Genomic DNA, 15,685 nt, shown 5'->3' with positions numbered 1-15,685 from the left:
AATAAATATGTCAAGCCAGTCCACAGATCAAATCTTCGGATATCATGATTTACCGTCACATCTGGGAAATCTTCTGATCACACATATAAAATAATCATTCTGGCATTGCAGGAGAGGCCCTTGCTGACAACTGACAAAGTGGAACAACTTTTTTGATCACAGGACAGCCAGAAGGTGTCCATAAACAGGCTAAAAACTAAAAGCACATCCAGGAATCCATCATTACAAATGTATTTCTCAAAGTCAAAAGAAAGTTACATTAAACTATGAATATCATTTATATGGTGTCCATGGAAATCTATGAGAATATGGTAATTATCCTTGAGGGAAAAAAAGCTCAGTTTCTTTATATGTGAGTTAATTGTGTGTGTCCTTTAGCAGGGAAGGAGAAACATCTTACAAGACTGAAGGACAGATTCTAAACTAAGCAACTCACTTGCAAAGCTTGTCAAATGGTGTTGTGTGATTACCATCTAATTCTTTCAGGTAAGGCTAGGCAGAAAGTACAGAGTGAATGGCACCATGCTCTCATTAGGCTTGTGTAGCGTATATCATTTAGTGGAAAAGGCATGACGCTATTGACACAGAGATCCTTCATTCTACGACGAGATAGAATTGAGAAATCTCATCCACAATGACAGATAATGGATGGCCATCTACTCACCAGGGAAAGGTTTCGCTCTTGTTGCCATTAAACTTTCTTGGGAAAAGTATGCAGTGTAAGCTATTGTTTGTTTTATTTTTGTCCCAATGTGCATTTATTGAATGAGATTGCCATTATGTGTTTGTCACGGAAACACAGATCTAACTCTCATCACATAAAATAATTTTCAGTAGGGGGAGGATAAGAGACTAGAGGATTAGCCCCAGGATTGTCCACATCTGGTGAACATTTGCTAACTGGTTATTTTTCCAAATAGAACTGCTGGCTGTGTGGAGTCCCTAAACCAGTAGCAGTAGTGGTTTTATCACTGTTTGGTTGTTTTGGTGAGCAATGTTGGTAAAAAAAAATGTTATCAACCTGCTACTGACCAAAGGCAGTTCATTGATTCCCAATCCAAATGTTGTGACCTATGAAATAGATGGAAAATATGCCCTATATCTTGCACATTCAGTAAATGCAATTTTAAGCACATTGGTATTTGATAAATTGCTTCTCTATGTTTTTAGGATTGAGTTTGTGTCAAGTTTTTGGCTCATTCACCTGTTGAGGCGAGCTAGCCAGAAAGCTTGCCGACCAGTTCATCAAGATCAACCCGAGTCTACCTGCTAATGCATTAATGCCAGAGAAACAGCCAGAAAGATCATTAACAGTAAGTCGTTACCAAGCCACGTGCAACTTTTTGTCAACTGTCACTTAACTGCATGTCATACAAAGATAAACAAACAAGGAAACATGGAAGTGGACCTCTAAAATCTTTCCTTAACCCATTTTCACAACTTTCTTTAGTAAGTTAATCACGCAGCTTCACATGAGCCCTCTTAATTCCATGATCCTTATTCACTTTTTTATTGCAGAACACATCCTTGTGAAGAGACATAGGGAAATTAATAGTTAGTACATCAATTATCACCTGGGCCCCCTCTGCTCCAAGGCCCAATAACAGTTGCTATGGCTGCTATGGCTCCGCCCCTGCTTAAAATAAACCTTAAACTTTACTTTACGTGTTCCTTTTTGCTGCTAAGGATGTCTTGTGCCAATCCTTTCTTTGGTGGACTTTAGGTGTTCAAACCCAGTCACTGGGCAGAAAGCAGCTTTGGGTGTTTCTATTTGAATTTTAAACCCCAAAGTTTTGACTTTGTTGCTCTGTAGTTTAGCTCCAGAGTCTTGAAAAACCTTACAAGTCTATCTCTCATGTGCTCAGCTATGATCAGGACAATGGGTGCATTTTTGTCTTCCGTTGAAAATAATAATTATATCTGCAGTAGACAGGAGAAAAAAAGGGAAAAAATGATTAAAAAGAGAAAAATTAAAAGTTCCGCCTGTCATCATTATATAAATAGAATTTAATAGTGGGGCTTTTTTTATTAATTCACATTACCTTGGAGGATATCTGAAGCATTCGACAATAAAAAATACTACCTTAGTTTTACACAGTCTTCAGACTGACTTTTCTTACAGTTTAAAATGGAATGTTTATAAATTCAATTATGCAATTATCTTTTCTATCATTATTTAGGAAACTAGCCACTTGTTAAAATAATTACGTTCCAATACATTTAACACTGCCTGCTATTGGAGTGAAAAAAAATAAAATGTTCGGTACAAGCCACGGCCAAAATAAATTAAGTTTCTTAAAGCTGTTGCCAGCGTCGGGAATATAATCTTGTTTGATTTGCCTATAATTCAAACTAGAGAACTGTTTGAATGCATTTGTTTAATTTAAAAGGAAGTTATATATGAGTGTTATACTCACAGGGGTGGTGATTTCACCTGCTTATAAATTCTAAACATCAACAGCCACCCAGGAAATTCTCCGATCACCATTATTAATGGGGGCCATTTATCATCGAGTGCAGGGAACGACTTTGTTTTGAAACGTTACCCATTTTTAAAATGAAGGAACAGCGCTGTGTATGTGGATATAGTTACTGAAATGATGTTTTCTAAAAGAGATGTAAAAACTGTTCAGAAGCATATTCATCCCATGCAGGCCAGTGGCAAGCAAGTAATGGGAAGGAGATAACTTTTAAGCATCTCTTCCATTTGCTACAGGGTGGCATGAATAGGAACGGTCCACATCAAGTCCTGATTTGGTTGATTCATTTTTGAATGGATTTAATGCAGATGACCAAACCATGGCCAGCCTTTGACCTGAGCGACCGGAGCGCCGGCATCCAGGGGGCGCATGTGCTTTTAACTGGCCCTGGCCACATTTCTACTTGGCTGCTGGCTCAGGCTGGGTCCATCTATGGCTGCTTTGGTGATATCTCCGCCCCCTGGTGCTGATGAGGGTGATGGGGCGAAGACTCCTGGAAACTCCAGGAAACTGCTGCCTCTTGCGGAGTGTGTGTGAGCCAGTAGCTCCGACCCTTTCTCAAAGGCAATGTCGGATTGCATGGCTCAGCCTCAGCCTGCTTCAGTGGGAGATGCAGGCTGCTCTGCAGATGCTGCTCTGGACTTGTCACTCCTGTCCTGACTCCTGGCCATCTTCTGTTCCCAGCAGAAAAGTAAGGTTCCCCAACTGCCTGCCTACGCTAAAGGGGGGATATGCCTAGATACACTAAAGGGGGGGGGGGGAACCTGCCTATATACACAAAGGGGGGGGGGAATCTGTGTATATACACTAAAAGGGGATATGCCTATATACACTAAACAGGGGATCTGCCTATACTGTATATACTAAACGGGGGTGATCTGCCTATATACACTAAATGGGGAATCTGCCTATATATACAAAGGGGAGGGATCTGCCTTTATACACAAAAAAGGGGATCTGCCTACATACACTAAAGGGGGGGGGGGGATCTGCCTATATACAATAAAAGGGGATCTGACTACACACACTTAAGGGGAGGATCTGCCTATATACACTTAAAGAGAATCTGTAACTTAAAAAAAAAAATACTTCTTGGAGAGGGGACGCCTTTGGATCCTAACGAGGCTTCCCCCATACTCCTCCGTCCCTCCGTTGAAGTGTCGGGACACACCTTGTCATAAAATGCATTTTAAACCACAAGTATGCAAGAAAATACAATAATTTTGATAGCACTTTTTCACCAACTTTTAAGTACTTTTTAAATTGTAAAATGCCTGAAAAGTTATTTTAAAGCAAAGATGAAAAAGATCTCCTCGGAGATAACTAAGGAGAAAAGGTAAATTGCATATGGGCCTGTGTGTGTGAGTGTGTGTGTGCACGCGAAGAGGATGAATGGGGGGGCACCAAAATCTGGTTACGCTCAGGGCAAAGTAAAACCTAAGGCGGCCCTGGACCAAACAAAGGAGAAAACAGGAGAGTTATATTACCTACTGGTAGCTTTCTTTTCCTGTGCCTTTGCAGGACAGCATACTAATGAGTTTACTCTGTCACTGTCAACCCTGATAGGACCAGTATGTCCTCATTTTCCCTCATCCAGGCCTCATGCCTGAGGCCATCCTTTTGAATATTACTCATTTTAACCAAAAAAATGGAATGGAATAGATAGCTGCACGACCCAAGGTGCATACATTTCCCAAAAAATAGCTGCACCTCTTTACCATCTAAACAATAGGGAATGCGACCCCAGCCCCCACAGGGGGGCCCGGGCCCGCTCTGGGCCGTTTTGGGGGGCTGGAGGGGTCGCAGCATGAGGGGAAAGCCATGCCCACAGTCGGTGGGGAGGGGGGGCGGTCCCCTTCCTCTCCCCTCACCTCGGGGCTCTCCCCTCTGCGCTCCCCTCCAGCTTAATGAGTGTCGGGCAGCGGCAGGCAACGACTGCTACATACCTTCCGTCTTCCGTGCACTCCAGCGTGCGTTCCTTACTCTAGTCTCTGACGCGACTTCCTGTATAGAACAGGAAGTCGCGTCAGAGACTAGAGTGAGGAACGCACGCTGGAGCGCACGGAAGACGGAAGGTATGTAGCAGCCATTGCCTGCCTCGGCCCGGACACTCATTAAGCTGGAGGGGAGCGCAGTGGGGAGAGCCCCGAGGTGAGGGAGGGGGGGACCATCCCCCCTCCACGCCAACTGTGGGCATGGCTTTCCCCTCATGCTGCGACCCCTCCAGCCCCTCACAATGGCCCGAGCGGGCCCCGGGGGGGCTCAGAATTTCTGCAGGGGGGCCCGTGGTGCCTAGTTACGCCCCTGTTCTTATTCTTATTCACCTTTGTAGAGTTCAGTATACGTTTTCTTTATGTCTGTAGTACATTTTTATTACTACAGGCTGTTTACATTGTTTTACCACTGCTTTATGGTTGTCAAATGGTCAAAACACCAACCGCCATCCTTTTCCAGGTAAGAGTTAATCAAATCCACACATTTTTAAGGTAGCAGCTCAAATGTATTCCATACATGATATAAATGCTGCTCCCCCCTCCAACTCATCTGCATTGGAAGGAAACTAATGGCGTCTCATGAGATAGGTGAATCACTGCTTTATATGCACGAAAACCAGGTTGGGGAATTTTCTCCAGCAAAATTCTTTGTTCTGCTAAACTGAGTGAATGGCTTACGGAGGAACCACAATATAGTAAGCGGTGACAGATCGGGAAATTATACATGGCCATAAATGACTTTCCAGTCGATGTCAAAATCATGGTACTGAATGGCAGCTCTCCAGCTAAATGCCTTTCTACCCACGAGGAATAAGTGATCCGCCAGTAGGAATTTCGTACGGCCCTTTTCGCCTGAAACCTGTTTATAGCAAACATTCTCTGAAAAATTAAATAAATCAGAGCAGGTTTGGCGTTGTGACACATAGCAAAATGACTGCAATGCTTAGAAATTGTTATACCTCTCATGGGGAAAGGTATAAAAGGTGCACAATAGGCTACAAAGAGCTCTTGTATGCAAATCTATGCTGGGGTAATCCATATTAACTTGTCATAGGCAATTATTCAGGCACATGTCGAGAAAATGGTAATGGAAAGAAGGCCTGAACCCTACAGCTAACAGTTTTCTTGAGGTAGTCGCTGACAAATAAAATGGCATTAACATTTATCAGATGAATGGACAGACAGACTCTTCCTAATCACAGCTGTACAACATGCAGTACATCTTGCCAGTATTGCCACATATTGTGCTTGGTGTTGGTACATTTTGTAGAGCTTGTAGGTCCAGTTGGTATTTTCTGGGTCACAAGGAATCACTGGACATTTTGCATGGTGCCCAGTGATGATTGTAATCTGCTAATTACGATTACACAAAATTTTGCATACATTTTCACAATAATGGTCATGCGTAATTACGATTTGGACGTTCAATTGGTTTCATAACCAAAACAGCACAGAGTTTTTCGTATGGGCTTTCCCCCATTCAGGTGGCCTAGGCTGGATCTGCCTAATGTGTGTGTCCTCCCAGTAGGTGGTCGGCTGGCATGCACACAGCCTCCAACCCACGGCGCCCCTACACAGATTATTTCAATTGTACATGTTCATCGCCACATCTGGGGTCCATCCAAATAGTTTCATCATAAACAACCATACCTGAAAAGGGGAGGTGGGCTAATGCTCCCTTTGTTATCATCATCCAGAATTAAACCTTTAGGGGTGAGTAGATGTAGACTTTGGTGTCATAGATAGGAACGTAATAGAAATTGTGGAACCCTTACTTTAAACTGAGTCAGATGTGCACATGATAGGGAGGTATGAGGTTGGACGCAGGGGCGTCTCTAGCCATTTTGTCACTCTAGGTGAGAAAACCTGTGGCGCCCCCCTCCCCCTGTGTGGTGCCCCCCTGATGAAAATAACCGTAACGCAGCAATGTTACACCATGAGATAAAAGTAATGCGGCAATCTTTCACCAAAAAATAATCATAACGCAGCAATGATTCACTTAAAATAATCGTAATGCGGCAATCCTTCAACAGAAAATAACCATAACGCAGCAATGATTCACCAGAAAATAGTCATAACGCAGCAATGATTCACCAGAAAATAATTATAATGCGGTAATGATTCACCATAAAATAATTATAACGCAGCAATGATTCACCATAAAATAATCATAATGTGGGCAGCATTCACCAGAAAATAATCGTAATGCGGCAGCGTTCACCAGAAAATAATCATAATGTGGCCAGCGTTCACCAGGAAATAATCGTTATGTGGCCAGCGTTCCCCAGGATATAATCGCAATGTGGCCAGCGTTCACCAGGAAATAATCGTAATGTGGCAGTGTTCCCTAGGAAATAATCGTAATGTGGCAGCGTTCCCCAGGAAATAATTGTAATGTGGCCAGCGTTCACCAGGAAATAATCGTAATGTGGCCAGCGTTCACCAGGAAATAATCACAATGTGGCCAGCGTTCACCAGGAAATAATCGTAATGTGGAAGCATTACCCAGGAAATAATCATATGTGGCCAGCGTTCCCCAGAAAATAATAGTAATGTGGCCAGCGTTACCCAGGATATAATCGCAATGTGGCCAGCGTTCCCCAGGAAATAATCGTAATGTGGCCATCGTTCCCCAGGAAATAATCGTAACGTGGCAGCATTCCCCAGTAAATAATTGTAAAGTGGCCAGCGTTCACCAGGAAATAATCGTATGTGGCAGCGTTCCCCAGAAAATAATCGTAATGTGGCAGCGTTCCCCAGAAAATAATCGTAATGTGGCAGCGTTCCCCAGGAAACAATTGTAATGTGGAAGCATTCCCCAGGAAATAATCGTATGTGGCCAGCGTTCCCCAGGAAATAATCGTAATGTGGCCAGAGTTCCCCAGGAAATAATCATAATGTGGCAGCGTTCCCCCGGAAATAATCGTAATGTGGCAGCATTCCCCAGGATATAATCGTAATGTGGCAGCGTTCCCCCAGGAAATAATCATAATGTGGCAGCGTTCCCCAGGAAATAATCGTAATGTGGCCAGCGTTCCCCAGGAAATAATCGTAATGTGGCAGCGTTCCCCAGGAAATAATCGTAATGTGGCAGCGTTCCCCAGGAAATAATCGTATGTGGCAGCGTTCCCCAGGAAATAATCGTAATGTGGCAGCGTTCCCCTGGAAATAATCGTAATGTGGCAGCGTTCCCCAGGAAATAATCGTAATGTGGCAGCGTTCCCCAGAAAATAATCGTAATGTGGCAGCGTTCCCCAGAAAATAATCGTAATGTGGCAGCGTTCCCCAGGAAACAATAGTAATGTGGCCAGCGTTCCCCAGGAAATAATCCTAATGCAGGCAGTGTTTCACTAAATGTATAATTACCTGTAAAATGAAAAGTATTTACTCACCTGCAGAAGACTCCTCTCCCTGGGCACAGCTCCCCCGACGATCCTCCTGCAGCGGCACAGCCAGCCGCTGCAAAAGTCCCGTGCTGACAGGCAGATAGCAGGGCTACTGGAAGATGGCGCCCGAAGCCCTGTACTGGAGACACAAATAGTCTCCAGTACAGGGCTTCGGACGCCATCTTGCCGTATCCCTGCTCTGCCTGCCGGAAGATTATGCAGGCAGAGCTGCGGGCTGCAGGGATGAACTGGCGCAGCATCTATGCCGCAGCCAGTTCACCACAGGGGTCGCACAATTTGGCGGGGGAAGGTGGGAATTTCCCCCCCGCAGCGGCGCCCCTCCCCCACCCGGTGCTCCAGGCCACCATCTTTCCTCGCCTGGTGGCTGGGACGCCTCTGGTTGGACTTAGCCAGAAAACTATTTATTGCACTCTCTCTTGGAACAGCACATATTAAAAAATCCAAGCCAGCCAATCACTCTTTCCCATTAGAGGAGTCAGGGACCGGGTTTTAAGCATATCCATAGACATTTGATTATTTCTAAATCTGAATATAAAGAAATGGTTCAGGCAAAATATTCTGACGTTCGAAGAAAGCTTTTGTTTGTTAAGAGTTGTTTGGCAAATGAAGCTGGAAGTATTACAGTCTTCTGCCTATGAACAGCATGACTGATGTAAGGAGGGTGTTTTAATCTTTTCTGCATCATTATATAAAATTTGTCCTCCCCTGGGCTTTATCATGCAGGGAAATGTACACGTTTTGATAAGGTCAATGCTGTATAGCACCTCACAGTCATGATAAAATGAGTGATTTCCCTGTGCAAACTCCGACACTGGTGTTTGTGTGATGGCAGTTAAGCATCCTGTGGCCTTCAGTTTGATGTGTGGCTGCTTTATGCTGTTTTCTTCCTTTGAACACTGAGGCCATTATCTGTGTGATAAACAACTCTCAGTGTAATCCAATCTCTATTTCATTGTGCAAGCCCAGCAATTGACTTCGGTCTCAAATGCCAGCATATCTCTGTTATGCAACATCATGCGAACTTGGTTAGTAAAAAAAAAATTGCTTTCCCTGTTCCCCTATGTGCAATGTATTTTTCAGGAGATGTGGCTCTCCTATGAATTACCAGGTGCAGAGGAAAGTCACAAAGAAACAGCAGTAATAAAACAAGAAAGACAAGATTGCATTTCCCCCGACAGCCTAGCAAGCATGATGGGCCGGAACACACAAACATTTCTTTTCTTACTAAACTGAAGCTGAGACAATATCCACAAGGTGAGTGAATGAAGTTTGCCAAATGTAGAGATTGTATATGTATTTGTATGAATGGCTCAGTAAACACGAGTACTCAGTAGTGCTGAATGCTGAAGGGCAACTCAATGCAATTTTTTTTGTTTACCTGCAGCAGGATAGGTTAAGACCCGTATTGTTAGGTTCATTGTGAGAAAACATACTAATAGTGAGCCCATACACTGGTAGATTTCAGCCATCGAAATTTGGCCGGTTCGATTTGATTGCTCCGATCGAATCAACTAGAAATCGATGCAACAGGAAGCATAATCGATCGGTGAATCGATTTCTGACCAATTTTGACCGACTTACTCGATCGTTCCAGACGACAAATCTAGGTCAATCAGCTGCTAGCAGCAAATCGATGACCCATAGAGTTGCATTGGATCGAATAGCGCAACACTGCATTTCAGTTGATTTTCAATAGATTGTATTCTGCAATCTATTGGAAATCTGTTGCTTGTGTGTTGCACACATCAGATACATTCCTGTCAGATTTGACCTGACAGGCATCTGACAGGAATCTATCTGATGGTCAAATCTGCTGCAAATCTATAAGTGTATGGGTACCCATAGTCTATCGGTAATATGTGTATTTTCACAGAGGCATTTGGTGGTTATCCCAATCATAGACCTAACTCTCCTCAGTTCCCTTTTAGTTCCTTTTTCTTAACTCTAAACCCCCACCTTACCCCCTCCCCCATGTAAAGGTAAACCCGAGGTGAGAAGGATATGGAGGCTGCCATGTTTATTTCCTTTTAAACAATACCAGTTGCCTGGCAGTTGTCCTGATCCGGTGTCTCTAACACTTTTAGCCTTAGACCCTGCAACAAGCATGCGGCAGGTCAGGGACTCTGACTCAGCTGACTCAGGTTTTAGCCATATGCTTGTTCCAGGGTTTTGACCCAGACACTACTTAAGTTAGAAGATCAACAGGGCTGCCAGGCAACTGGGATTGTTTACAAGGAAATAAATGTGGCAGCCGTCATATCCCTTTCACCTCGGGTTCCCTTTAAAGAGAAACTCAGACCAAGAATTGAACTTTATCCCAATCAGTAGCTGATACCCCCTTTCACATGAGAAATCTTTACCTTTTCACAAACAGACCATCAGGGGAGGCTATATGACTGATATTGTGGTTAAACCCCTCCCACAAGAAACAAGAAAAGTACATACTCTTGGCAGTTTCCTGTCTGTGAATCTTGCTGCATTGTGGGAAATAGCTGTTTACAGCTGTTTCCAACTGCCAAAAAACCATGCAGCAGCTGCCAACAGCACCTGTCAACAGTAAAAATGTCACCATGTAATAAATGTCAGAATGTAAATCAGGGATTTAAAAGATTTTACAATGAGCAAACACTGACTAAATCATTTATACATAATTATTATAAAAATGAAGCACTTTTTTATTACATTATTTTCACTGGAGTTCCTCTTTAACCTTTTACTCATGCCTAGCTTCTACCCATAAAGTTAACTCCTTTATGGTGCCTAACCTCCATTTCATATGTATACTCACCCTAGCCTCTTATCTCTAACAACTAACTATATTCCCTTACTGTCTAACCCTAGTCCTTATAACCTGAACACCTACCTATAACCACTAACCCTAACCTAGTGCTGGGCAAATTATGGCCCGCGGGCCGGATTAGGCCTGCGGGCCGGATTAGGCCCACTTGCACTGTTATCCCTTTTTTCCCTCCCTCCCTGCAGAGTTGGAAGTGGGCATTAGCTAGGAGAGACATAAAACTCACCTGATCGCCATCCAGCATTGCATCTCCATGGCAACAGGGTGTCACATGATATAACCTTGACATGACGCGCCAGCATGCAATATGCTGAATGGCGATCAGGTGAGTTTTAAGTCTCCTCTAGCTCGCGACTTTGCAGCAAGGGAGGGGGGAGGAAAGGGATCCGGTCACCTTTCAGAGTAACAGTGCGGGCCAGAGTAACAGCGCTAGCGGACCTAGGGAGGGAGGAATGCGGCCCGTGGTCAGCAGCATGTGGCAAGGGCCGCGTAAAGTTTGCGCAGGCCTGGCATAACTTATACTGACATTTAATCATCTTCAGAGTTCCAATGCTCCAGCATTTTGGCTATAAGATAACCAAAATGCCAGGACAATATTAAGCATCCACTACTTCTAGTTTGGTGGTTTTTATAATAATAATAATTGAAGGTCCTAGTCCAAACTCAGCACGTCTGATCAAGGTCACGTCCATTCATTCCAGGCATTGCAGTTGGGTAGAAGGACACTCATTCCCATTTCCCAATTTCAGATTGCAGTGTCCCGAGAGTAATGAGCCGTGGAGGGGTATGCACGCGTGCACACCGGTTGCAGGAGTGAGCGACGTATTAAAATGTTGTGGAGTCGTTAAGAGGCTCCAACAGGGCATTTCAATGTGGCGGGTCGTCGGATAGTGGTTAAGAAAAATTTACTAAGGAAGTTTCCTACTGCCGGCTGATTTTGCTGCTGATTCCTAGGCAGGAAACAGCCCTAGCACAGTAGTGTTTGTAGTGTGCTTCCAATAACGGTGATATTCTGAACTATGCAATAACAATTATTATTATTATTTATTATTATTTTTTTATTTTTTTATTTATATAGCGCCAACATATTCCGCAGCGCTTTACAAAGCACAATAAGACGACAAGGGGAACATAGATATACTAACAAATTGTAAAACAGAGTTCCAAGCAGCACAAATATTGTGACAAAAACAGTAAACATTAGGAGGTGGACCCTGCCCTTGCGAGCTTACAATCTAGTGGGTAGTGGGGGACACATTGGGTAAGGAGGTGAAGATGGATGAGGCAGTGACCCTTTGCCTCTGATTACATTGTGTCAAATAAGTAAATAAGGGCTATAGAATGTTATAAGCTTGTCTGAAAAGGTGTGTTTTAAGAGTGCGTTTGAAGATGTCCAGGTTTGGAGCATGACGTACAGGCTGTGGAAGAGAGTTCCAGATAAGAGATGATGCTCGTGTAAAGTCTTGGATGCGAGCATGAGAGGAGGTGATCAGCTTAGAGGCCAGGAGAATTTCTTGGGAGGAGCGGAGGTTGCGGGAGGGACAATATCTTGAGATTAGTGATGAGATGTATGGAGGGCACAACTCATGGAGGGCTTTGTATGTTAGAGTCAGGAGTTAGAACTGGATCCTCTGGGTAATAGGTAACCAGTGGAGAGAACGGCATAGTGGGGCTTCATCGGAAGAGCGTGTGGAGAGGTGAATGAGGCGGGCCGCTGAATTTAGAAGGGATTGGAGAGGTGCTAGCCTTTTTTGTGGTAGCCCACAGAGCAGGGTGTTGCAGTAGTCTAGGCGGGAGATGATTAAGGCATGTACAAGCATCTTGGTGGCCTCTTGTGTGAGGAAGGGACGGATACGGAATATATTTTTAAGCTGGAAATAGCAGGTGGTGGTTAATGAGGCATGTGAGGTTTAAAGGAGAGCTCTGAGTCGAGTATAACCCCCAAGCAGCGGGCCTTAGTGGTTGAGGTTATTGAGGTGTTGTCTACCGTTATGGTTGATATTGGTGGAGGTGTAGATAGCGGTGGTGGAAAAATCACAATTTCCGTTTTACTCATGTTAAGTTTGAGGAAGCGGAAGGACATAAATGCAGAAACGGCACGTAGACAGTCGGGGACTCTAGATAGTAGTGATGCCTGATCAGGAGCTGAGAGATAGATTTGGGTGTCATCCGCATAGAGGTGATACTGGAAGCCAAAAGAGTTAATTAGTTGTCCCAGGTCATGGGTGTAGACTGAGAAAAGAAGTGGCCCAAGAACAGAGCCTTGAGGAACACCAACAGACAGTGGGCGTGGGGAGGAATTGGTGTTAGAGAAGGACACAGTGTAAGAGCGTCCAGAGAGATAAGAGGAGCTCTAGGAATGTGCTTGTCCCTTGATTCCTAAAGATGACAGTGTCTGCAGAAGCAGAGCATGATCAACCGTGTCAAAGGCAGAGGAAAGGTCAAGGAGTATTAGAATGGAGAAATGGCCTTTGGATTTAGCTACCAGTAGGTCATTAGCAACTTTCGTGGGGACAGTTTCAGTGGAATGGTGTGTGCGGAATCCAGATTGAAAGGGGTCAAGTAAGGAATTGGTAGAGAGAAAGGCAGACAATTCTGAATGGATGTGACGTTCCAGCAGTTTAGAAGCAAAGGGGAGGAGTGAGACAGGTCCGGTAATTGAAATAGAGAAGCTGGATCAAGATAGGGTTTTTTGATAAGTGGTGTGATAATAGCTTGTTTGAATAAGGAAGGAAAAGTGCCAGTGGAGATAGAAAGATTGAATAGAGTTGTTAGAGCGGGATTAAGGGAGGAGGAAAGCTGGGGGATTAGATGGGAGGGAATGGGGTCCAGGGCACAGGTAGTGAGATGAGCTTTGGAGAGTAGTGAGGAAAGACACTGTTCAGTGAGTGTGGTAAAAGATATTAGAGTGGGAGAGTGGTCTTGTGGATCGGGGGGAAGACAGTTAGTAGTGGGCGAGGATGCAGGTGGACAGAAGGAATCTATAGGTGATGGTTGAGCTGGTAAAACTGGTTGCGTATTGAAGCTATTACGTATTGCATCAATCTTGCTTGTAAAGTATGATGCAAAGTCATCAGCTGACAGACATGTGGTGGGGGGAGGAGGTGGGGGACGAAGTAGGGAGTTAAAGGTGTTGAACAATTGTTTTGGGTTGTGGGACTGTGAGGAAATGAGCGAGGAGAAATAAGACTGCTTAGCAGAGGTGAGGGCATCCCTGAGCTCCTGCATAGTTTGTTTGTAGTGGTGGAAGTCCTCTATAGCAGTGCTCTTTCTCCAGCACCTTTCTGCCACCCTGGAGTGCCTTTTCAGCTGTTTGATTTGTTCAGTGAGCCAGGGCTGCCTGTTAGTTTGGCGGGGGCGGGTGGTGGTGAGTGGGGCAGCTGAATTCATGGCAGAGGAGACTACACTAAATAAGTAACTGGATGCTGCCTCTGGGTCAGTGTAGGATGACAGAGTACTTAGAGGTTGCAAGGCTTCAGTCAGGGTATTCAGATCCAGGTTGCGGTAGTTCCTGCGCATGACCGGATGGTGTAGTGTTGGAGGAGTTGATGGTAGAGAAGAATTGATTGAGAAGGTAAGAAGGTTGTGGTCTGAGAGGGGAAGTGGAGTGTTATGGAAGCTTGAAATAGAGCAGAGGCGGGTAAAGACAAGGTCGAGAGTGTGGCCGTCTTTGTGGGTGGAAGTGGAGGACCATTGGGCGAGGTCAAACGAGGAGGTGAGTGAGAGCAGTTTGGTGGCAGTAGGGCAGTTAGTATCGATGGGTATATTAAAATCTCCAATGATGATAGAGGGTATATCAGTGGAGAGTAACTGGAGAAGCCATGCTGAAAAGTGATCAATGAAAGTAGAGGCTTTACCGGGCGGGCGGTAGATAACAGCAATCTGAATGTGGTATGGAGAATAGAGATGGACAGCATGAACTTCAAAGGATGAGAGTGAGAGTGCGGGCAGTGATGTGAGTGGCTTAAAGGAGCAGTGTTCAGAGAGGAGGATCCCCATCCCGCCTCCCTGTTTGTGGCCAGGTCTAGGGGCATGACCAAATTTTAGTCCACCATGTGTTAGAGCAGCTGGAGACACCGTGTCTGATGGAGTTAGCCATGTCTCAGTGAGCCCCAGAAAGGTGAAAGTGTTGGAGATAAACATGTCATGAATGAAGGCCAGTTTATTACAGACTGAGCGGGAGTTCCATAGAGCCCCAGATATGGGGAGGGGAGAGCTAGGAAGAAGGGGGATATCAATAAGTTTGTAGGTGTTCTGGGAGGGGAGGTGGTGGGGTTTGTTATTGGTGGAATGAGTTGTAGTCTGAGTAGTGTGAGGTCTAGGAGTGGGCCCTGGGTTTGGTGATATGTCCCCAGAAGCCAGGAGTAGTAGTAGGCAGAGCAGAGAGATGTGGGGGTGAGACTTGTGTGTATGAAAGTTAGGTTTAGTGAGAGCAGAGGAGGGGTAGTTTGAGCAGAGCAATAGGAATAGTTTATGGCTAGAGAGAAGGGGAGACGATAACAGAGAGGGAGCAATGTGTATGGTGTTGCTGGCAGTGGGAGGATGAAGTGACATGTGAATTTTCAGGAGCAGAAGGCAAAATGAAGTGGTTGAGAAAAACATCTTATACATTCTGAAGTGCTATATAGGGAGATCGATAGCTGACAGCAGAAAGGTGGGGTATGTTTAGATACAGGAATTGCAGAAACAGGCAAGCATATGGTGAAGCAGATAAAAAACAGTTGATTAGCAAACCATGTAACCGAAGTGTAGAGTCTCCTGGCAGTTCCCTCTGTTCCCTTCTGGTTCAATTCTGGTCTAATTTGGGTCTTTTGCTGTGCACTTCAAATCATGCACTTAAAATTAATGCACATCTGACTACAGTCATATCTGACTTAGAAACTAGATTAAATAGACAGCAGAAGGGATGGAGGTGTGTGCTGGAATGAGGATCAGGTGTGAATGGCCAGGCATGGGCTGTGGGAGGCTGGGTCAGTCTACAGACATGCAAATTATGACTAATTAATT

General features: G+C 44.6%; 1 long non-coding RNA gene across 1 annotated transcript in view; it reads left to right on the top strand.

The window, feature by feature from the left end:
* Positions 1-389: 389 nt before the first annotated feature.
* LOC137561116 (uncharacterized) overlaps positions 390-15,685 on the top strand; it is a 73,384-nt gene continuing 58,088 nt past the window's right edge. Inside the window, exons 1-3 of the long non-coding RNA XR_011029874.1 lie at positions 390-486; positions 1,171-1,313; positions 8,962-9,135. This is a non-coding gene — a long non-coding RNA (uncharacterized lncRNA). The remainder of the gene's footprint in view (positions 487-1,170; positions 1,314-8,961; positions 9,136-15,685) is intronic.

This window comes from Hyperolius riggenbachi, chromosome 3 (assembly GCF_040937935.1).
Source record: "Hyperolius riggenbachi isolate aHypRig1 chromosome 3, aHypRig1.pri, whole genome shotgun sequence".
NCBI classification, from domain to species: domain Eukaryota; kingdom Metazoa; phylum Chordata; class Amphibia; order Anura; family Hyperoliidae; genus Hyperolius; species Hyperolius riggenbachi.
The sequence above is the reverse complement of the archived record's forward strand: the minus strand, read 5'-3'. Positions and strand labels throughout refer to the sequence as shown.